At 45.3% G+C, this 23,892-nt stretch overlaps 1 protein-coding gene across 6 annotated transcripts in view; it reads right to left on the bottom strand.

Annotated features, from left to right (window-relative positions):
* LOC132399542 (zinc finger and BTB domain-containing protein 7B-like) overlaps window positions 1–23,892 on the bottom strand; it is a 191,592-nt gene that overhangs the window by 53,800 nt on the left and 113,900 nt on the right. For 5 of the 6 annotated variants that reach the window (XM_059980016.1, XM_059980018.1, XM_059980015.1 and 2 more), the window contains one exon: window positions 20,259–20,399. The exons of the other annotated variant lie outside the window; for it this stretch is intronic. The gene's annotated coding sequence lies outside the window, so the exon portion shown is untranslated. The remainder of the gene's footprint in view (window positions 1–20,258; window positions 20,400–23,892) is intronic. 6 annotated transcript variants of the gene reach the window in all.

Here is a 23,892-nt window from a genome sequence, read left to right as displayed (position 1 = left end):
TTTGCACCATTTTCTGTAAACTCTAGAGACTGTTGTGGTGAAAATCCCAGGAGATCAGCAGATTTTCTGATACTCAAACCACTTGTTCTGGCACCCACAATCATTCCACAGTCAATGTCACTTAGATCATGTTACTTCCCCATTCTGCTGTCTGGGCTGAACAACAACTGAACCTCTTGACCATATCTGCACGCTTTTGTGCATTGAGTTGCTGCCTCATGATTGGCTGACTTGGTATTTGCACTAATGAGCTGGTGTACAGTTGTATATAGAAAGCCTTCTTAAGGAATGGCTTGGGAAATAAAATGCACTTATTAAATTGTTAAGGGATATTCCGAAAGAAAAAGATAGAAATGACAAGCTCAAGGGTCATGGTGTGATTACAAAGCAGGGCACTTAAATTGACACAAACTTTTGAGCTACCATGCAACAGCAGATTTACGAGGCTAGCAAGCAGTTCAGGTTTTCTTTTGAACTTGAATATCAGAAAATCAAACCTTAAACAGGCAACTTCAAACCCTCTACTTTTAGTCACAAGTAAACTTACGTGGCAGCATCAGAAGAGAACTTATAATTTAAGAACTTTTAACAGAAACTAGCACAGCTTAGATCCTTAGCAGCCCCTCCAAACATAAAACACAACATTTGGTGTGGTTAACACTCTTTATTAATGGTTAGGTCAAAGATTCAGAGACATTCTTTTTGAATGCCCTAGCACGATGTTTTCTGATGACCATCCAAAAAGCAGAAGCTGACAGAATTCCTCACTCCATGAAGAAATGAATTCCAATCTCACACTGCAGGAGGCTATTCTGCTCTCTACATTGGCCCTTTTGACAAACCATTTCATTGAGCTCTGATGCTCCTTGCCTGAAGATTGTTCCTTTTTAAATGTATATCCAATTCTGCTTTGAAAGCTCCTCATTCTGCTTCACCAACCTTTTCAGGCAATGTCTATCAAAGTTTTTTTAAAAAGTTCAAAGTAATTGATTATCAAAGCACATATATGTCAATGTATGAGATTCGATTTCTTACAGAAGAACAAAATATAGTAAAGTTGATAGTACACTACAAAGACTGACAAACACCCAAAAGCAAAAAATAACAAACAAACAAACTAAATAGTACTGAGAACATGATTAGATTAGATTAGATTAGATTAGAGCTAAAGCATCCCTGAAAATGATTTGATAGATCGTGGAATCAGTTCAGTCACGGGAGTGAATGGTTGAAAGGTAATAGCACCTCCTGAACCTGGTGGTGTGAGACTTAAAGCTTCTCTGCTTCCTTCCCAGTGGTTGTATAAAGAAGTGAGCATGGCCTAGATTGTGGAGATCCTTTGTGATGGGCGCTGCTTTCTTGTGGTAGTGTTCCTGATAAGTGTGCTCACAACTCACTGATTTCATCTTCCTTCACACAAGCTCTTCTGCAAATTATGCATTACCACTGGAAACAGCTTCCACTCAATTAAACTCCAATTGAAGCGGAGGACAAAGTGGTAAACTGCTGATAAATTGGTTACCTGATTGGTAAATTATTTTATTATTGTCACGTGTACAAAGGTTTTGAATGCCATCAGTAGTCTAAAGTCCCACACCACCAGGTTCATGAATGCTACCTCCCTTCAACCATTTGATTCTTTACCCAACCAGCACAACCCCAATCACTACTGCTTGGCCACACTATGAGCACTCTGAACACCTTGCACTAAAATTCACTGTTCTGATTGTGTTCTCTTTCTTGTAAAATGTGTACATACTTCGTGTGAATGCTTTTCTTGCGAATGCTGAGTGCCTGTGATGCTGCAAGTCTTTGCATTGCACCTGTGTGTAGCTGCTCGTATGACAATAATAGGATTTTGGCAGATCATTTCATTGTCAGGAACATATACAAAGTCAGGAATCAAAAGGCAGAGCATGGCGGAACTCACGTTCAGAGCTGAGTATGTTTTAATGCAAGGAGTATTGTCGGAAAAGCAGATGAGCTTAGGGCATGGATCGGCACGTGGAATTATGACATTGTAGTCATTAGTGAGACTTGCTTGCAGGAGGGGCAGGACTGGCAGCTCAGTGTTCCAGGGTTCCGTTGTGTGAGACGTAACAGAGCGGGTGGGATTAAAGGAGGAGGGGTGGCATTACTAGTGTCACAGCAGTGCTCAGTCAGGATAGACAGGAGAGCTCGTCAGCGAGGCTTTATGGTTAGAACTGCGGAATAAGAAGGGTATGACCACGTTAAAGGGATTATATTATGGACCACCAAATAAGTCTGAATGATTTAGCACAGCAACTTTGTAGAGAGATCCCAGACTGTTGCAAGAAACATATGGTTGTGATTGTAGGTAATTTTAACTTTGTATTGACTTTTAACTCAATATTCACTCGGATATCCATACTGTAAGAAGGCTGAATGGGAAAGAAGATTTTGTCAAGTGTATTTGAGAAAGTTTCCTTAATCAGTACATAGAACTCCCAACTAGAGAGAATGTGATACTAGATCTCCTTTTAGGGAATGAGGTGACAGAAGTTTGCGTAGGGGAACACTGCACGTAATGATCAAAGGGCTATTAGTTTCAAGGCAATTACGGAAAAGGAGAGGTCTGATCTGCGGGTTGGTATTCTAAATTGGAGAAAGGCTAACTTTGATGGTTTCAGAAATGATCTGGCAAATGTGGACTGGGACAGGCTGCTTTCTGGATCTGGCAGGCGGGAGGCCTTTGTGGTGAACTACATATACCTGTCTGGACACGCCCCCCCGCCGACTGCTCCTGTGGCCCCTCCCACAGACCCCGGTATAAAAGCGATTGAGGCCTGAGCCCTGCCCTCAGTCCCCAGGATGTAGCATGGTGGTCAATTGCTGCTTGCTCTTTCTTCCAGTCAATAAAAGCCTATATCTCGCCTCACGTCTCGGAGAGTTATTGATGGTGCATCAGCCTTCAAAAGTGAAATTTTGACAGTACAGGGCGTTTCTGTCAGAATAAAAGGCAAGGATAACGGGTTGATGGAATCTTGGTTATCAAGAGATATTGAGGTCCTGGTTAAGAGAAAAAAATTGGTACATGGCAGGTATAGACAAGCAGGAACAAATGAGGCACTTGAGGAGTGTAAGAAATACAAGAGAACCAGGGGATTAAAGAAGACAAGGTGAAGGGGAATCAAGCAAGAGGATAGAAAGAATTGGTCCTCTGGAAGATCAGAGTGGTAACGCATGCATGGAGCTGAAAGAGATGGGGGAGACCTTAATGGGTTTTTTACATCCATGTTTACTCAGGAGCTGGACACAGAATCTATAGATGTGAGGTAAAGCAGCAGCCAGATAATGGACCCCATACAGATTATAGAGGAGGAGGTGTTTATTACCTTGAAGCAAATTAAATATCCAGGGCCTGACAATGTGTTCTTTTGGACCCTGTGGGACACTAGTGTAGAAACTGCAGGAGCCCTAACCAGAGTATTTAAAACATCCTTAGCCAAGGGTGAGGTGCCAAAGGGTTGGAACAGAGCTAATATTGTTCCATTGTTTAAGAAAGGCATTAAGAGTAAGTCAGGAAATAATGGGCCAGTGAGCCTGACAGCAGCATGAGAAGGTATTGGAAGGGACTGGATAAGCAGGGACTGATATCGGATAGTCAATATGGCTTTGTGCATGGCAGATCATGTCTAAACAATCTTGCATTCTTGAGGGAGATGATGAAGGCAAGGCAGTGGATGTTGTCTTTAGCAAGTCTGTAGATGATTGCCTCTCTGGCAGAAGCCTGCGATTAGCGGTGTGCCGCAGGGGATCAGTCCTAGCGCCCTTTGCCATCTCCATTAGTGATCCTGAATGGTAACGTGGTCAAGTGGATCGGCACATTTTTGGATGACATCGAGATTAGGGTATCATAAACAATGAGGGAGACTACCAAAGCTTGCAGTGGGTTCTGGAGCAGCTGGTGAAATGGGCTGAAAAACGGCAGGTGGAATTTAATGCGGACAAGTGTCATGTCGGGAGGATCAACCAGGGTAGGCCTTACACAGTGCGCGGTGAGGCACTGAGGAGTGAGGTGGGAATACAGATTCATAATTCCTTGAAAGTGGTGTCTCAGGTAGATAGGGTCATAAGGGAAACCATCTGGCACACGTGGAATTCATAAATCAATATATTGAGTACAGGAGTTGGGATGTTATGTTGAAATTGTATAAGACATTGGTGTGTCCAGTTTTGATCACCTAATTATGGATGACCAAAAGATGCAAATAAGGTTGAAAGAGTATGTAGAAAATTGAAAGTGACGTTGCTGGGACTTGAGGACCAGAGTTATAGGTTAGGACTTTATTCCCTAGAACTTGGAAGTTTGAGAAGAGATTTTATAGAGGTATAGAAAATTAAGAGGGGTATAGATAGGGAAAATTCAAGCAGGTTTTTTCCACTGAGGTTGTGGGTTAAAGGTGAAAGGTGAAATACTTAAGGAGAACATAAGAAGGACTTCTTCATTCAGAGGGTGGTGCGTGCATGGAATGAGCTGCCAGCTCAAGTAGTGGCTCCTATCACCATCGGGATTACTCTGGCTTTAACCTTCCACATCCTGTCTATCTGGTATTTCTCCAGCTTCTCATATTCTTTATTCCTGATGTTACTGCCATTCGGGATTGGCACGTCTATTACTATTGTTTTGAGGCGTTGATAAAGGTCCTTGGTGTCTTGTTGATCTTGTACAAAGACAGGTGTTCCAGGATCCATGTGAGGGGCATTGTATCGTATACTTTCTGGTAGCCACTCCTGGTTGTGCTTAGGTTGGTTTTGGAGTCTCGCATGACTGATTTGTCTACCAGTAGTTGGTCTGTTCCTTTACCAATCCTCCTGAGAAGAGCTCAGGAATTTACACACATGTTCCTTCAGCCTGGTGGCTCTGAGCCTGACAGGAGCTTCCACGTTGTTAACAGGCAGGCTACGGGCCAGTAGTTTGATGGCGTTGCTCCTTTGACAGGATCTTTCATTACAAGCACTGTCCTTCCTTGAGTTCAGGACGGGAGCCTGCTTCAAGCAGCTGGTTTATTTAAGCTGCCAGCCGTGTATGTGCTGTTAGTTTCTTCAGTCAATAGGTGCGTGTTGGACGACATACAATCACGATATATAAAAATTTAAATTAGTGCAATACAAGAGCAAAAATAGAGCATTTTATGAAAATTTATGTTAGTTCATGTTTGTATGCTGCCAAAAACTACTGTTTAAAGCATTTATACCCTATACCTACAACAATGAACAGTCAACCCTGTTCGTAATCAGGGAAAGGACAGAACAGTGTACCAGTGCCTGTGGGAATGACATTCCATTATCTAACAGCCCCTCATTCCTCCCACATCCTGTGACTAGGAGGGTGGGGTCTGATCAAACAATGCAAAGTACACTGTTGCGCCAGAACTCACAGTCAGAGCAGGCCAGCGTTCTTGATATGCAAACGCTGAAAGACGCCCAAGAAAGGCACAGACTTCCAGGAGATCCAAAGCAATTTAAACTCAACAACACAAGAGATTCTGCAGAAGCTGGAAATCCAGAACAACACACAAAATGCTGGAGGAACACAGTAGGTCAGGCAGCATCTATGGAGAGAAACCAGTGGACATTTTGGGACAAGACCCTAACGTAGTGACGAGTTTCAGCCCAAAGCATTGACTGTATTTATGTATTGCACTCAACATGTGCGAGTACGGCTTGTTTTGCTGTTGCTGCTTTATCACTTGTTGTGCTCTGTTATTCTGACAAGCGTGCTATGTTGGCGGCAGAATGTGTGGCTGCCCCCAGCACACCCTCAAGTCTGTTGGTTATTAACATTTCACTGTACACGTGATAAATAAATTTTAATCTTGAATCTTGCACAGTTGCTACAAAACAAAATATTTAAGATATCTCCAGCAGGTAACTGCTCAGAGTGTAGACCTGCAAGTGTCCTCATCCAAGTCAAGGAAGCTCACCAGTGCTCCTTCTTTCTGAGGGGGGTGAAGAGAGATGGACTCTGCACATAAATACTCATGTCCTTCTACAGGTGTGCAGTTGAGAGCATCCTAACATGCATCACAATGGGGTAAGGAAACTGCATTGTAGTGGACAGCAGAGCTCTAGAACAGGCAAATAAACCTGCCCAATGCATCACCGGCACCAGCCTACCCATCATCAAGGACATGTATACGGGAAGGTGTCGGGAAAAGGTCAGCAATATCATAACCCTGCTTGTGGACAGTTTGTCCACTCCCATCAGGGAGGAGGCTGTGTAGTATTCACAGCAGGACCACTAGACTCAGAAACAGTTACTTTCCCCAAGGCCAAAAGGCTGATGAACACCTCCACCCATTAACCCACCCCACCACCCCTACACAGACATCACTTAATTTACATACCATATGTGTGTGTACTGGATATAAAACATACTTTTACAGTTTTACTGGCTGTTTTTAAACATATTTATTGTGTTTGCTGTTGTGCTTATTGAGTATTTTTATGCTGCATCGGATCTGGAGTAACAATCATTTTGCTCCCCTTTACTCTGAAGAATGACAGTAAACAATCTTGAAGCTCCAAATTAAAGCCGCTTGCATCAATTGGCATAATTCCCCTCTGTGTGAAATTCCAAATGGCGCAGAGCGAGCTACCTACCAGTGAGGCTCCTCCCTCCTTCCCCGGAGTCTAGCATGACGTTATGCTCACCTCATGTAGAATGGTGTTTTTTGGGGGGGGGGGGCGGTCAGAAGAGATATTCTGGGACGCTGCCTGGACCAGAGAACACGTCGCATGGAGTTGGGGCTTTTCACTTTGGAGTGTAAAAGAATGACAAGATGAAAACAGGCACACATCAGTGGATGGCCAGAACAGAGACACAGAGAGTGAGGGGTGTTCAGGGATGGTGGTAGAGCCAGATTAGAGGCATTTAAGAAACGTACCTAGGCACATGGATGATAGAAAAATGAAGGCCTATGTAGGAGGGAAGGGTTAGATTGATAGAGTAGATTAAAACATCATGGGCAAAGGGCCTGTGCTGTGCTGTAGTGCTCTATGTACATTCTATGATGATTCCATCTAAAAGCTCCCAGACTCAATGATTTAGCTCAGGAGTAGAAATCCGAAAGGAAAGGTACAAGGGGCATAAGCAGGGTGATGCATACAGTCTTATTCCTGAAGTTGGGGCTTAGGAACCAGAGGGCATGGGTTTGAGGTGAGAGGGGACCCGAGTGCAGCCCAGATCAGCGTCAGTGACACAATTACATGCTGGTACGGTGACTAGTGGAAGTATCACACCGGATGCTGCCTGACCAGTTGAGTTCCTTTCCAGTAGACTGCTTTTGCCCCTTGTTAGTAAAAAGTCAGCTGTCACCTTTCTGAACTCCAGCAAACACAAACTCGAACCATCTCACCTCTCTTGCCATTGAAAAATAGAATGATGCATTTCTTTAAGCTTGTTATAGCCGGGGTCATGGGGACAAGCTCCCACTACCTATTAAATGCTCCCAATGGCAACCAAGTCCAGCTCCTGGCCTTCACATATGCTTTAGCTACTATGCCTGGCACAACCATCTCTACTGATGGAGAAGGGGCAAAGGCAGATTACTGGTGCCTTTAAACAAGTTGCTTCAGGCAGGCGGGGCTTGTCAGCCGTGGTCGGCAGCTCATCTCGGCGAAGGAAAACTCCGATCTCAAACCTCCGCTGTCTTGCATCTATACCCACTGATAGGGAAGGCTTTGGAAGTAAACCCTGAGGGAAAAATCCAGAGCTGGAGTCCCTAACGGAGTCCTGCATTGAGTTCAATGCTGACTGTCAACTCCTACAATACTGCTGGTACCAAGTTGTATCAGTCTCTGCAGTTCCTTTGGGTTTATCAGTTGTGTGGAAAAAGGGAGCATGCCACATTGCCAACAGCTTGCTCTCCATATCATACTGCCCAGGCTTGCATACCTAGACAGCTAGGACGCAATATCCATAGTCAACTCTGACCAGCGGAGACCCTGACACACGCTGATGTCCTCGCACTTCCCATCAGGATGTTAAATCTGATGGCTGTACAATGAAGCTCTTTAAGAGTCTGGACGTCAAGGCCTGATGGTGGAAACCCCTGGATCAGCGTATCCAGAACTCTGAGGCCTGATGTCTGAGCCAGGGACTGGAGGTTGGATGTGTGTCTGCCTGTGTACAGAGAACATTTACAAGGATGCTGCTGGGGCTTGAGGACCTGACTTACAGAGGAATTTTTTTTTTCTTAATATCTTTTATTCTTTAAACAAAAAAAATACAGCACATCCACAAAAACCATGACCTTAACAAAATCAAGTTAAATATTGAGCAGCAAGGGGGAGAATAATATAAAGGCAAAAGTAAACAGACATGGCAGAGGTGCACCGCACCAAAAACCTCAGTCCTCACCCCGTAAGGAAGTCCAATACTGGGCCCCATATCCTTTCAAAGATGTCCCCTCTGTCCTCATTACAGAGTCTCAGTCTCTCCAAACGTAAAGTGTTTGCCAGTTCTCTCAGCCACAGATCGTACATAGGTACAGAGTCTATTTTCCACATTTGCAAGATTAACTTCTTAGCAATCACCATTCCAAACAATACAGCCATTTTTTCATATCTATTGGCTGAAGATAGGAAGCTTGTTGCTCCAAGGAGGGTTATGAGCGGGTCCAGTTCCCACCGCTTCCCATAAGCCTCAGAGAAACAGTGAAAAATACTTTTCCAGTATGCATAAAGCTTACAACATGACCAGAATGAATGCGACAAGTTACTGTTCACAGATTTACATCTAAAACAAACTGGTGAAACATCAGGGTAGAGGAATGTTAAATAGGTTAGGATTTTATTCCCTGGAGCAAAGGGAATGAAATGAGGGAGACAAAATCATGAGAGGTATAGATAGGGTTTTTCCCTCTGAGTCTGGGTGAGACTAGAACTAGAGGTTATAGGTTGTGCTGAAAGGTGAATTACTCAAGGAGCAGCTACTTCACTCAAGATGGTGGTGAGAGTGTGGAACGAGCTGCTTGCAGAAGTGGTGAATGTGGGTTTGATTGCAATATTTAAGAAAAGTTTGGATAAGGTCGTGGATGGGAGGGGTACGGAGGGCTGTGGTCCAGAAGTACGTGATGGGACTAGGCCGAATAACAGTCTGTTGTGGACTAGATGGGCTCTATGAGAGATGGAAGAAGTCAAGCCCCAGATAGGCTTTCACACAGACACAGACATACACACAAAAAAAATGGGGAAGTTGGAAAGTACCTAAAATAAGTTCAAAATAAAGGCCCTGGAGGAAATTTTTGCTGCATTTCCCCACTTGAGTCCCTAAAACAAGTTAATGAAAAGAGGCCAGCCTGGGAATTCTGACGAAGATTCCTTTAAATGAGACATGCCAGATAACCGAAGAGTGCTGGCATCAGAGAGATCCGCTGATGCAGGCTTCAGTCCTGACCACCGGTTTGAGCAGAGTTTGCATGACTGTGCGGGCTTTCCCCAGGCACTCCTGCTTTCCTTTCACCGCCCGCAAACATACGGCAGGTTAACTGAATATTGCAAAGTGGCAGGAGAATCGTGTTAGAGGAGAGCTGACAGCAAAAGAAGTGGGGGGGGGCGGTGGGGGGTCAGGATAGGTGGGGAAGTTCTGACAGCCACAACAGACCTAATGGATGTAATGGCCTTCTATGGGATCCAAGTACAAAATCCTTCTGTTCCTGATGAGAATCTGGCCATTAACTTTGTACTCTACCTTCTCAGTTGACCTTCCAAGTTGTATCGTTTCACTCTTTTCTAGATTTCCCTCTTTTCTGGATTTAAAGTTAACAAACTGCCCAGCAGCTGTCACCATTTTGCAAGGGAGGTCCAACTCTATGTTCAGCACTGACATGTGGCAGCTAAACTAGTCCAGCAAACAAGATTCAAGCTTATTTCTCATGTGTATATTGAAACATACAGCAAAATGCATTGTTTTTGTAAACAACCAACAGAGTCAAGCGTGAGCTGCCGGCAGCCCACAAGTGTCTCCACACATTCTGATGGCAATATATCACAAGCCTGGCGCATTCAGCAGGACAACACAAGCAACAACACCAAGACCAGACAAGGCCCCTTCCAACCCAAACACACACAGAGACAGGTCCCCAACCCCAGGACAGGTGGGCATATATGAGTCATCCTCATTCCAGTGCCAACAGAGCAGAACAACACAGTGACAACTGCACAACAGGCCCTTCCCTTTCCCTCCCAGTCACCTGCATATCAGGTCCTCCAATCCCCAGGGCACCTTATTCTTCCGCCTCCAGCTGACCCAGACATGCATACTTTGAGCCTTTGATGACCCCAGCAGACCTGCAGAGATTCAAGAGAATTTCTGCAAACTCCAGGGAAGAAATAATATGTTTTATTTGTGAAAATCCCATTGTAAGACATCTACCCAAAGCTTCAAGTTACCCCTAACTTGCTGGTAACTATGACACTTGGTGCAGTTTATAATGGACTCACTGAAGTACCTGTCCAGTTATAACACAGCTGGGCACAACAACCTCACATGTGAAGAAACCTGTCCCCACAGGACTCTGAAAATTGCCTACCTCTAGTCCTATCCTACACTTCCCAGTTTCCCAGAAACCGTTCTATCCCTCACACCTTGCTTCAAAACTTCTGATACGTGATAGTTTGTACAGCATGGAAACAGGCTCTTTGGCCCAACCTGCCTGTGCTGGCCCTGTTGCCTAGTGAGGTAGTCCCATCTGTCTGTGTTTGACCTACAGGCACGTACCCATGTACTTATCTAGATGGCTTTTAAATGCAATCACTACTTCTGGCAGCTCATTCCAAATACCCTTAATATCCCTCTTAAATGTCTATCCTCTGATCTTAAGCCTGTGCCCTCTTGTTTTTAGCACTCCCTCCCTGGGAAAAAGACTACATACTTTCATCCTGTCTGTGCCCCTCATGATCTTATGCACATCATCCCCATAATGTTCCAAACTCCAAGCAATATACCCTAGGAAGTGATAAGACAGGCTGCATTCACATAGTACCTATCAAGATGTATTGAAGTGCTGCATAGTCAAGTCCAAGTCCTTTTCAAGTGCAACCGCTGCTAGAAAAGGTTTCAAAGATCTCAATGATTAGTTGTATTTGTCACGCTTACATCTAATCAAATCAGCGAGGATTGTGATGGGCCACCCGCAAGTGTCGCCCCACTTCCGGCACCAGTGTGCTGAAAACTCACTAACCCAAACGGTGTGTCTCTGGGGTTTGGGAGGGAACCTGAGCACCCAGAGGAAACCCACACGATCATGGGGAGAATGTGCTAACTCTTCATAGACAGTGGCAGGAATCAAACCCTGATCTTGCTGTTGGTGCTGTGTTGGCGGGTGTGACGCTAACCATTACGCTGCCCAGAGATGGGATGAAAAGCAGCAGAGGAGAGTTGAGCTGTGACGTGCACAGTGGTGAAGATTACATCACTTAGCAGTACCGAGGACAAAAAAAGTTGTTCTTTTTTGAAACTGCATGACAAATGCTGATAACCAATAAACTTCCCCCGGACCACACGAGAGGCACGGGACATTTTAAAATGCCACAGAGAATTGTCTATAAAAGCACTCCTTGCCTACATGAGTCAAACCTAAACATTGGCCTCTGCAAGCTTTGGGTACTACTTCCATTACCAGTGGTCCCTGCTCGATCATGATCTCAGGTACAGTCTGTGTGGACTCCCCATGCCCTACCGGCTTCCCCCACAAAGTACACTAACCGTGCCCTGGCCCCATCCCATCATCTACTGAGGAGAGATTTCAAAATAACGCTAAGGTGCAACCTCCGTTTGAGTTGCGGCTCAAATTCAGTTGTTTAAATTATGTCATTTTTAAATTATTTTCTTAGGTTCGTAAGGATGGTTTGGGGGAACAGAGAGGGGAGTTGGGAGTCAGGTTAGGGTTTTAGGAGAAGGGATGTGGGGGAATTAAGAGGTCAGGTTGGAGTCAAAGTCTGTTTGAAGTGATCAGCTGTCAAACCTGAAGAGAGCTGACGGGCAACCCTTCCCCAGGTCAGTGGGCTGTTGTGGTGGGTAGCAGGGACGAGTCCCAACGACCCCTTGGGTTCACGAATCGGTGAGCCAAGAGCTTGAGGCCTAGTGTTCAGGTTCCCAACATCAGTGATTCTGGATTTCAAGGCCTAGTGTTCAGTGATCAGCCTCTCCTGGGAGCGACGCCATGGGTCGAGGACACAATGAATCAGAAGGCCCGTTGGCTGAAGCGGAGTCTGAATCTCTGTGAGTCCACTGCAGTGGGTGAAGCCCCGGTGTTTGCAGGCCCGAGTCCATTGTCCGCTGGAGGCCTGCCCTGGGGTTAAAGGATAGCGTCTGTGTGTGGGTGGGATGGCGTACCAGGGGCTTTTGATGTTATTTGTTGCATTCTGTGGTGTTCTGCCAAGCACTGTGGGCATGACATAACTGTGCTGGAATGTATGGCAAAACTTGCAGCTATCCCATCACATCCTCGGGTACGTTGCTTATTATGCAAACAACGCATTTCACTACATGTTGCAATGTGCCCATGAACCTTGAGACCAGCAACCTTTCCAGTTTCAATTGTTCAGAGTTCAGCCTCGCATTGTATAATTCTACTGAGTTTAATGTGTGAAGGAAACAGATCTGATTTCACTGGATCATCAACTGCACACAACGACCAAATGGTGGAGATTAGGGAAAAGACCAAAGTGACTACATCGTGCCTTACACAGGGCTTTATCTTGACTCTGCTTGGACTGGATGTGGGCAAATGTCATCCAGCGGAAGTCACATATAGTAATGAAATACTGTGCTGTGAGTCACAGTGTTACAGAGGGTCAAAGCAAAAGGTTTCAGAAGCAAAGGAGGGAGGTTTGCAAATTGACTCAGGCTAACTGACTTAATGAAAGTGAACCAGAGTGGTAAATTGGTTTAGTCTTGTCACATACGGAGGTCCAGTGAAGAACTGGTTTGCATGCCATCCAGACGGAGCATTTCTTTACAGCACTACACAGAGGTAGTACAAGGTAAAATAATAACACAATGAAGAATGCACACAAGAGGAAACATTGCTGGAAATCCAGAACAACACACACAAAATGCTGGAGGAACTCAGCAGGTCAGGCGGCATCTTTGGAGAGGAATAAGCAGTCAACGTTTCGGGCCTGGGCTCTCATTAGAATACAGAATACAGTTTCAGAGAAAGTGCAATGCAGGCAGACAAAAAGGTCCAAGGTCATAATGAGGTAGACTGTGAGGTTAAGAGTCTAACTTGTCGTACTGGGGACCATTCAGATGTCATATAACAGCGGGGTAGAAGCTGTCCTCGAGTCTCATGCTAAGTGTTTTCAGGCTTATGCATTTTCTGCCCATTGGGAGAGGGGAGATGGGAGAATGTCTGCGGTAAGTGGGGTCTTTGATCATGCTGTCTGCTTTATTGTACTGCTGGAGTACACATCTGTCCCCATGACACACCTCTCCTCCAGACAGAAGGGCACACTTCAGTAACCAGTACATTCAGAATGAAACCCTGTTAAGCTATCTTAGAAAAGCTAATTTCAGATTCCCAACATCAGCCATATTCTGCTCTTGTACAGATCGGAGTTCCAACAAATGTTCAGGATACGGGTGTGATCTTGGCTTTGATTGTAAGGGAGATGGATGATATTGTGCAAAATCATAATGAGGTAGATTGTGAGGCTTCAAGGCCATCTTATCGGACAAGAGGTCTGTTCAAGAGTCTGATAACAGCGAGGTAGAAGCAGTCCCTGAGCCAGTGGTAAGCTCTTTCAGGCTTTTGTATCTTCTGCCCAACAGGAGGGAGGAGAAGAGAGAATATTGGGCTGTGTAGTGGGAATATGCTGGCTGCTTTACTGAAGCAGCAAGGAATATGACAGGGAGGGAGGGAGGAGCTGGGGATCATTTCCACTGAGCACCAGGAGAGCACAGCAGTTAGCACAACACCATTACAGCTCGGGATGTTGGAGTTTGGAGTTCAAGCCCCGCATCCTCAGTATATCTTTCCCATACAATGCGTAGGTTTCCTCTGGGTGCTCCTGTTTCCTTGCACAATCCAAAGATGGACTGGGTAAGTTAACCGGTTATTGTAAATTGTTCAGTGATTAGGTTCCGGTTGTCTGGGCAGTGTGGCTCAAAGGGCTTATTTGGCGCTGAATCTTTGCTGGATTCAGAGGACCACAGGCACAAACAGAAACGCTTACCCAACGAACTGCTGAGCTGGCAGGGATGGACTCAGCATGGAAGCAAGTCCTTCAGCCCAAAACGCCCATGCCAGCCAAGTGTGCTGGGCCTGCATCTGGCCCATATCCCTCTAAGCTCTTCCCATCCAGTGCCTTTTAGACATTGTTAATGTTCCACAAACACTGGAAGCTCTTTGCACAGACATTTTCAGTGTGCAAAAATTATGCCTCAGGTCTCTATAATGTTTCCACTCTCACCTTAGAGTCTACACTTTACCCTGGGGATAAAATCTTATGGCTGTTCACTTCATTACAACCCTCATTCTTTTATGAACCTCTAGAAGATAACCACTCAACTTCCAGAGCTCCAGCCTGAAAAATTCCTAGCCTAGCCTCTCCAGTCTCTCCCACAGTTAGAGCGATACAGCATAGATACAGGCCTTTCAGCCCAACCAATCCCTGCCAACCCAGATAGTCTCAACTTCCACTTTCTGCTGAAATTCTGCCTAAGACCTGGCCCTCTATGTACTTAACTGCCTCAAACACTTCCTCTGGCAGCTTGCTGCATGTACTCAATACCCTCTGTGTGAAAAATGTGCCCCACAGGTCGTTTTTACATCTTTCCCCTTGCAACTTATAGTTTTGGATAGGATCAGCTTTACTTGTGAAATGCATTGCTGACCAACGCAGTCTGAGGATGTGCTGGGAGGATTGTTGCACTTCCCACGCCCACAGCTCACTAACCCTAACCCATACATCTTTGGCACCTGGAGGTACCCATGCGGTAGCAGAAAGAACATACAAACTCCTTAGAGACAGCAGCAGGAATTGAAATCGAATTGGTGATCACTGATGTTGTAAAGCATTACACTAATCACTATGATACCATACTGCCTTGGGAAAAAGACTGTTACCACCCACCTTATCTATGACTCTCTTCTTATAATTCAACCTTCCAATCCTGATAACACCCTGGCAAATCTTTCCTCCGATCAATTGCAAGAATGGGGCAAGAGTGTAGACGGCTGATTGATCACTCGAGGCGAGGAGTCCTTCCTATTGAAGACCTCTCTCCTTTTTGCATGGGCTTTGGAGTGCACGCTTACTTCTGTCTGGGCGGGCCCGGTTTGTCACTCCCATGTGTACCGTGACTAACATGAACTCAGAAGTGTTTATTACTACTACCTCTTTGCCATCCCTGCTCTGCACACACGTAACAGTTTAATCAGCAGAGTACCTAGGCCTCGGTGATCTGGGGAAATTTTCTGGAACAGCCTCAGGAGCAGAAGGACTAGAAAAACTGGGTATGTTTGCCCTCAGCAGAGACATTGCAGGGATATTAGTGAGAGCTGTGCAGACTGGTTAAGTCACAAGGAAAAACGAGCAGTGTATGCACTAAAAACAGTGGAAACCTTCCAGTGTTAAAGGAAACAGATACAGTCAGGGTGGGAATAGGACAGTGGAGGGAGGGATGACAACATTTAGACAGGTATTTCTGCCACTTTTGTCAGAAGCTTCTGTCGAATTCTCACAGTGCCAGTGACCCAGTCTGAACCTGACCCTTGGTACCACCTGGGTCGATTTTTTACCTTTCGTCTGTGGCTGTGCTGGATCCTCCAGGTGCCCCCATTCCTTCCCACAGCCCAAAGACCTGTGATCTGGTGGGTAAACTGCTCTGATTGGGCAGGTGGGTGGTTAAACCTGGGTGGGGGGGGGGGGGTTGGTATTCATGAGAATGTGGGGAGATTAAGATGGGATTAGTGAAAATATGTACTCTCAGGAAACGAGATAGGATGCATTAGCTGCTTGAAGATTCAAGTCTCTGTCAACTGAGGCTCCCTCAATCGTACAGTACTGAGCAAAAGTCTTAGGCACAGAAATGTAGCTCCGGTGCCCAAGACTTTTGCTCAGTAAAATATACTGTACTGCTGCCTCAAAAAAAAACAAATTTCATTACATGATAAACCTGATTCTGATATGTGTTTCTGTTGTGGACTGAGAGTGTGGGAAGGGGGGCAGGGAGAGGGGAATCATAGTTGGGAAAAGCAGGAGGGATTGGGAAGCACCAGAGAGACTTCCTGTAGTGATCAATAAATCAATTGTTTGGAATCAAATGACTTCGCCTAGTGTCTCAGGGCTGGGTGTGTCGGTCCCCACGCCACCCCCTGCCCCAGCACTCCTTCTTTGCCACCTGTCCCACACCCTCCAGTAGCACTCCAACATCCTTCACTCTCAACAAGCTTACAAACTCCGTAATGACAAATACAATGCTGTGCAAAGGCCTTAGGCATCCTAGTTATATATATCTGCCTAAGACTTCTGCACAGTACTTTACACATCCCAGATGAAAAGGCAGGAAGGTATAGTGCATGCTATGGAATCAGGCCTTTCAGCCCCACTCATCTATGCCACCAAGCTAGTCCCATTTTCCCTGTAGCTGGCCCATACCCATGTTCTTATCCAAATGTCTTTAAAATATTGTTATTGGAGCTGCTTTAGCATCACCTTTCTGAATGAACAATGAAGCAGACCTTCAACACTACCTCACTATTTTTGCTCCTCACTTATTTTTAAAATTTAATATTTTTATATATATAAATATCTTATTGCAAATGATTGTATTTTTATGTATTGCACTGTACTGCTGCAGCAAAATAACAAATTTCATGACACATGTCTGTGATAATAAACCTGATTCTGCTTCAAGCACCTTCTCTGGCCACTCGCTCCGTACACTGACCACTCTCTGAGCAAAGTTGCCCCTCAGGTCCTTTTTAAATCTTTCACTTCTCACCCTAACTTTACTTCTTTAGTTCTCCTTCTCTGTGTTCACTCTATTTATACCCCTCAAGATTTTCTACACCTCTATAAATAATCACCTTTCAATTTCCTCTGCAAGTTCAGCCTGCCCAACCTCTCCGTATAACTCAGGCACCCTAACCTTGGCAACATTCTCATATACGTACCCTCTTTGCACTCCTTCCAGTTTAGTTGTGTGATTGGATATTGTTCCCAAGATAATAACTCTTCTTCTAAACAGTGGCCACAACATCTTTTACGAGTGTGTGAGTGTCCCGTTCAAAACAAGGCACTTCTGACAGTGTGGCTCTCCCCTCTGTGAGGGAACTGACCTGTAGCTCGTGTTTGAGGTGTGTAAAATGCCTGATACTTGGGCTCGGGATTGAGCCACCCACTCAGCCTGAGGAACCCACGTTGTCCCTTCTAAACATGAAAGATTAGCTTTACTTGTCATACGTACATCAAAACACATCAGCGAGGATTCCACTGGGCAGGCTGCACAGGCTGCACCACACTCCTGACGCCAGCATAGAATGCCCACAACTCACTTGCCCCAACATGGTGGTCTTTGGAATGAGGGAAGAAACTGGAGCACCTGGATGAAACCCACGTGTCCACAGAAAAATTGTACAAACTCCTTACAGACAGCAGCAGGAATTGAACCCTGACACGTGACTGCTGCAACGTGATGTGATATGCTAACTGCTACGTTGCAGTGTCACCCTCTAAGGGAGGATTCCCTGAAGGCACTGTTTAAAACCTAGAAAGAGTCTTGATTCCTAATAAATCTTTTCCTGGGACATGGAGCTCAATCATGCATGCATATGGGATAGAAAGTGGCCCTTCAGCCCAACGAGTCTGTGCTGACCATCAACAATCCATTTCAACTTATTCTATTTTACCCTTCCCCGCTTTGCACCAAGTTTCTATCCCCTTACCTACACACGAAGCCAACAGAAGCCAAGTAACTTGAGAAGAGGTTCAAAACAAAAACCTAATGCAATGTTTCACAGAGGAAGTGCTGTAATGTCCAAAGCATGTCTTTTGGGTGAGCAGACATTAAGCTCTGGCCTTGGGCATTCTCCCGTGCAGACCCAAAGGTTGTCAGGGAATTCCTTCAAAAAAAAAGGGAGCCTAGGTAAGCTACAATAAAAATGTTTTATAATCCCAAAGAAGCATTATCCCAGGGTACCACACACAAGATGCTGGAGGAACTTGGCAGGTGTGGTAGCATCCATGGGAAGGAATAAGAGAGTTGATGTTCCGGGCCGAGAACCTGGAAAGGGTGAAACCAGAATAAAAAGGTGAAGGGGGGGGGGGGAAGAGTACAAGCTGGCAGGTAATAGGTAAAGGCAGGTGAGGGCGAAGGTGGGTACGGGATTGGGGGGGGCAGAAATGAAGTGAGAAGTTGGGAGGTAATAAAATGGCGGTGAAAACAAGTTCTCAGGCAGGACAGATGGCTGTGGCAGCAAGTCTGGGTGAGCATACGGTCAAGTAGAGTTCAGAGAGTGGGGGCACTGTCCAACTTACATTAAATGTGCAGACATTGGATATCAGAATAACTGTCAGGGGGAGGGGGAGGATTCAGTGGTGATGGAACAAGGAAGACAAATTTGTACTGTACCATACACATTAAAGTAAATACTGTACACTGTACAGACAACACAGTATAGCTACCACAAAACAACTAATTTCACAACATGTGCCCATAAGGCACAGGGGTCCTGCTCTGCCACTCCAACATGGCTGATTTATTTTCCCTCTCTACTCCATTCTCCTGCTTTCTCCCTGTAACCCTTACAAATCACGAACCTATCAGCCTCTGCTTTAAATACACCTAATGACTTGGCCTCCACAGCTGTCTGTGGCAATGAATTCACCACCCTCTACCTAAAGAAATTCCTCCTCATCACTGTTCTAAAGTGATACTGTTATTTGGAGGTTGTGTTCTCTGGTCCAAGACTCTCCCACTACAGGAAACATCCTCTTCACTCTATCTAGGCCTTTCTAGGACTTCAATAAGATCTGCTCTCTCAACACCCACTACTGTGTGGCTAGGCACACTTGAATACCATCTACAATTTGATGATGACAGATGGTGACGAGGAGGCATAGAGGAGCAAGATAGTTCAGCTGGCTGAGGGGTGTCACAACAACAACCTGTAACGTCAGTAAGAACAAGGAATTGATTGAGGACTTCATGAAGGGGAAGTTGAGGGAACACACACCAGACCTCATCGAAGGATGAACATTTGTAAGTTCCTGGGTGTCAGCACCTTTGAAGATCTATCCTGGGGTCCAACATATTGATACAACTAGAAAAAAGGCACAACAGCAGCAATATTTCAACAGGAGTTTGAGGAGAATTGGTATGACACTAAAGACACTCGCTAATTTCTACAGATGTACCCTGGTTGCATCACCGTCTGATGTGGAGGGTGCACTGCTCAGGATCAGAAACAGATGTAGAAGTTGTGAACTCAGCCAGCTTCATCATGGACACTCGCCTCCCCAGCCTCAGGACAAACTCAAAAGGCGATGCCCCAAGGCGGCGGTATCCATCATTAAATACCTCTATCACTCAGGACATGCTGTCTTCTCATTGCTACCATCAAGCAGGAGGTACAGGAGTCTGAAGACACATACTGAATGCTTCAGGAACAGCTTCTTCCCCTCCACCGTCAGATTTCTGAATTGACAATGAACCCATGAACATTACCTCACTATATATCTTTTTGCCCTCTTTTTGTAAAAAAGGCTTACTTACTTTAATTATATACATATTTTTTTCTATGTAATTTATAGTTCTTTATAAATTATGTATTACAATGTACTGCTGCTGCAAAACAACAAGTATCATGATATGTTCCGGTGATATTAAACCTGATTCTGATCCCACCTCATTCTTCTAAGCTCCAGCGAGTACCAGCCTGGAGCCACCAAGAGCTCTTCATACATTAACCCTTTCATTCCTGGGAGCATTCTCATGAACTTCCTCTGGACCCTCTCCAAAGCCAGCACATACTTTCTTGGATTATGGGCTCAAAACTGTCCACAATACCCATGCTCATGTAAGTGATAATAAACCTGATTCTAAGTCCAGATTTATACCAACAGACCCATTGATTAGCCTTCCATACTTGGCCTCCTTGAAGGACAAAGGTAGAGCTGGGATAGTGTTTGCAATATTGAATTAGGCTGAAAGCACAAGAATTTAACCATGGCTCAAGCAATCTTCTCAAGAACAGGAGGAGGAGTGTGTTTACACTGACCTTTCACCCCTCGGACATCCGCTGAAATCCAACCAAGAAGTGGTGCAAGTTCAAAGTCCCTGCTCGGCTTGCTCCAGTGTTTTTAACCAACAGCCTTGGACCATCGGAAAGGGGGTCTGTGCAGTCTGTGGTGCAATATTCCTAGTTTGGGAAGAAATTGGAAATGTGGTTAAGGTGCCACACGTTGGTAGAATCCCCTTAACAGTAGACACTGAATCATGGCTAATTTATGGCTGATACAAGAGGGCATAATTTTAAGGCAATTGGGCGCCACAGTAGCACAGTGGTTAGCACAATGCTATTACAGCTCAAGGCACTGGAGTTCAAAGTTCAGTTCCAGAGAGTTTGCAGATTCTCCCCACCTCTCCCCCATCCACATAGGTTTAGAAATGTAGAAAACCTACAGGCCCTTTGGCCCACAAAGCTGTGCCGTACATGTCCTTACCTTAGAAATTACCCAGGGTTACCCACAGCTCTCTATTTCTCCAAGCTCTGTGTACCCATCCTTGAATCTCTTGACTGGAGAGGTGTGTTGCGGATGGAAAATTTGACTAAGGTACTGAGATGGACTATGTATATCAATACTCACAGCTTTCTACAGCAGCACAGTTGCAAACGTACTGACATGCTGAATCACTGTGCAGTATACAAACTGCACTGCAGCACACGGTGAGTTGAAACTGTCCAGGGCATCAGTGGCTCCAGCCAACCCGCCATCAAGGACATACAGTATGTACAGAAAGGCAGCCAGGAAAAGACCAGCATTACCCACTCTCTATTGGGGAGGAGGCCATGCCACCATGCTACCATGCCACGGCCACCAGACTCATAAACAGCTGCTTTCCCCCAGCAGTAAGGCTGATCAACACCTCCCCCCACTAACCCACCCTACTTTAGCATTTCTTGTCAATTAATGTACGGACATTCACTTCATGTACATTGATGTGGCCACTTTATAAGGTACACCTGCTCGTTAATGCAAATACAGCAACTCAGTGCAGAAAAGCATGCAGACATGGTCAAGAGGTTCAGTTGTTCAGACCAAACATCAGAATGGGGAAGAAATGTGATCTAAGTGACTTCGACCGTGGAATGATAGTTGGTGCCAGACAGGGTGGTTTGAGTATCTCAGAAATTGCTGATCTCCTAGGATTTTCACGTACAACATTCTCTACAGTTAATAGAGAATGGTAGAAAAAAAATCCAGTGAGCAGCAGTTCCGTGGGTGAAAACACTTTGTTAATGAGAGGTCAGAGGGGAATGTTCAGACTGGTTCAAGCTGAGAGGAAGTGACAGTAAATCAAATGATCACACATTACAACGGCAGTGTGCAGAAGAACATCTCTGAACACACCACACGTCATAGTTTGAAGCGGATGGGCGACAGCAGAAGGCAACGAACAAATGCTCAGTGACCACTTAATTATTAGATACAGGAGATACTAATAAAGTGGCCAGTGAGAAGAGGTACATAATGGAGTGCCCACTGAGTGTAGAGGCAATTGCACAAAGACTGGCCCTTCATCCCATCAAGTCGATGCCAACCCCTGACCACCCATTTCAAAGGTTCATTTTTTATCAAGGCACGTATCCATATACAACTCTGAAATCCGTCTTCTCCAGATAGCCATGAGAAAAAGAAAGAACGTGAAACATCAGAGAGAAACATCAAACTCACCCATCCTCCACCCGCATCCCGAGCATCAAATCCAAAAACCCCCACCACCACAAAACAGAACAAGAACATCAATCCCCAAAAAAACAACAGCTCCCCCAGCCAAAAATCTAACAGAACACCAACCCCCAAACACCCTCCCCTTGAACAACAAAACGGAAAGGGAACTGGCAATAAAAAACACAGAATATAAAAACCAGAACAAGTCCACAATCCATAAACACAGAACCCCAATGCCATCCTACGATATCGCCAGCGTTCATCTAGTGAACGGGACACCACGTGAGGCAGACAGGCCTACCCGCCTGCGTCAGCCAGCCACACAGCGATAGGCTGCTCTCAGATCCCTTCTCCAGCAGCGATCAAAAGGCAGGCAGTCTCACTCGCTGCCACATTCACCTCAAAATCTTAGCCTTCCTCAACACTTTAAATGGCAAAATGAAGTTGAACATCGGTTCATGCCCAGTCTCGAAGCATCTTCTCATCGAGGCTGTCGAGTATGTGCTCGCTTCCCAGAATCTTCTCAGAGGCAGCAAAGTGATGGATTATTTAAATAATTCCAGAAACACATTTAAAAACAGACATGAAAGTAGCAAAAAAACTATTTTTGTTTGCTGTCTGGAAGATGTTGACCAACATCTTCCGCCAACTTCTGGCGCCATCTTGACCGGAAGTAGACTATTCTGACAGCAATTCGACTTTCATTTTATTCTCCCCATATTTTCACCAACCCCCCAAGATATTACTGCTCACGTACACAGCTTAGTGGCAATTAACTCACCATCCTGCATATCTTTGGGATGCAGCTAGAAACTGAACCCACCAGATCATAGGGGTGGATGTGCAAACTCCACATGCAAAGAGCATCAGATATCAGGTCAGATTGAAGGCGGAAGTTGTTCCCTGCTCTTGTTGTTAACTGATAAAACTGAAACGATGACAGCATGTGATAGGTGATAATTTCATCTTAAAAGGGACTAAAATGAATCATGCTAACCGTTAAAAATTAATGCGAGTCTTGTCTTAAAAGGTGAGACACCCCTCCCTACAATCTGTGATATCTCAAGAAGGGAACATCTGTTATCAAGATCCCCACCATCTGGTCTATGCAGACACCTTAAGTCCCACACCACCAGGTACAGGAACAGCTACTTCCCTTCAACCATTCGGTTCCTGACCCCACCGGCACAGTCCTCATCACCCACCAGCTATTGTTCAGCAACATTATGAGCATTTTGGTCCCTTGGATTTGTTTAATTTTGTTCTAAATTTTTGTAAAATGTGTACATAATTTACTCATTTATGTTCTTCTTCTGAACACTGCTTGTATCATGCCTGGGATTTAAAGATCAACTCTATTTGTTTCAAAGAACATGGGGCCGTACAGCACCGGAACAGGCCCTTCGGCCCACAATGTTGTGCCAAGCCAGCAAAAAAGCCAATGGAAAACACCTCCTACCTGCACAATGTCCACATCCCTCCATCTTCCTCACATCCATGTGCCTATCTAAACATCTCTCAAAAGCCTCCAGTACCACACCAGGCAGTACATTGCAGGCATCTTGCCCTTGTCTTACGCTGTAAAGCGTTGTGCTAGCTGCTACACTAAAATCCTGCCCCTGCTGCAAGCAGGTGTGTCTCTGTGTGTCCCTGTCTGTGGGCCTCCGTGAGTCTCTGTGTGTCCGTGTGTCTTTGTGTGTCCTTGTCTTTGTGTCTCTGAGTCTCTGTGTGTCTCCATGTGCCTCTGTGCGTCCGCGTCCCTGTGTCCCCGTGTATACGCATGTCCCTGTGTGTCTGTCCCTGTGTCGCAAGTCGGTGACCGGAACATCCGTGTGTGTGTACAGTGTGAAGTCGGTGACTTCAGTATTAATTTCAGAATGGTGTACCAAGGCAGTGAGGACTCTTCACATCAGGTTTGCCATGGGCATTTCAAAAGAGAATAGACGACTTTACACCACA

The sequence above is a fragment of the Hypanus sabinus genome, chromosome 9 (genome assembly GCF_030144855.1).
Source record: "Hypanus sabinus isolate sHypSab1 chromosome 9, sHypSab1.hap1, whole genome shotgun sequence".
NCBI lineage: Eukaryota > Metazoa > Chordata > Chondrichthyes > Myliobatiformes > Dasyatidae > Hypanus > Hypanus sabinus.
The sequence above is the reverse complement of the archived record's forward strand: the minus strand, read 5'-3'. Positions and strand labels throughout refer to the sequence as shown.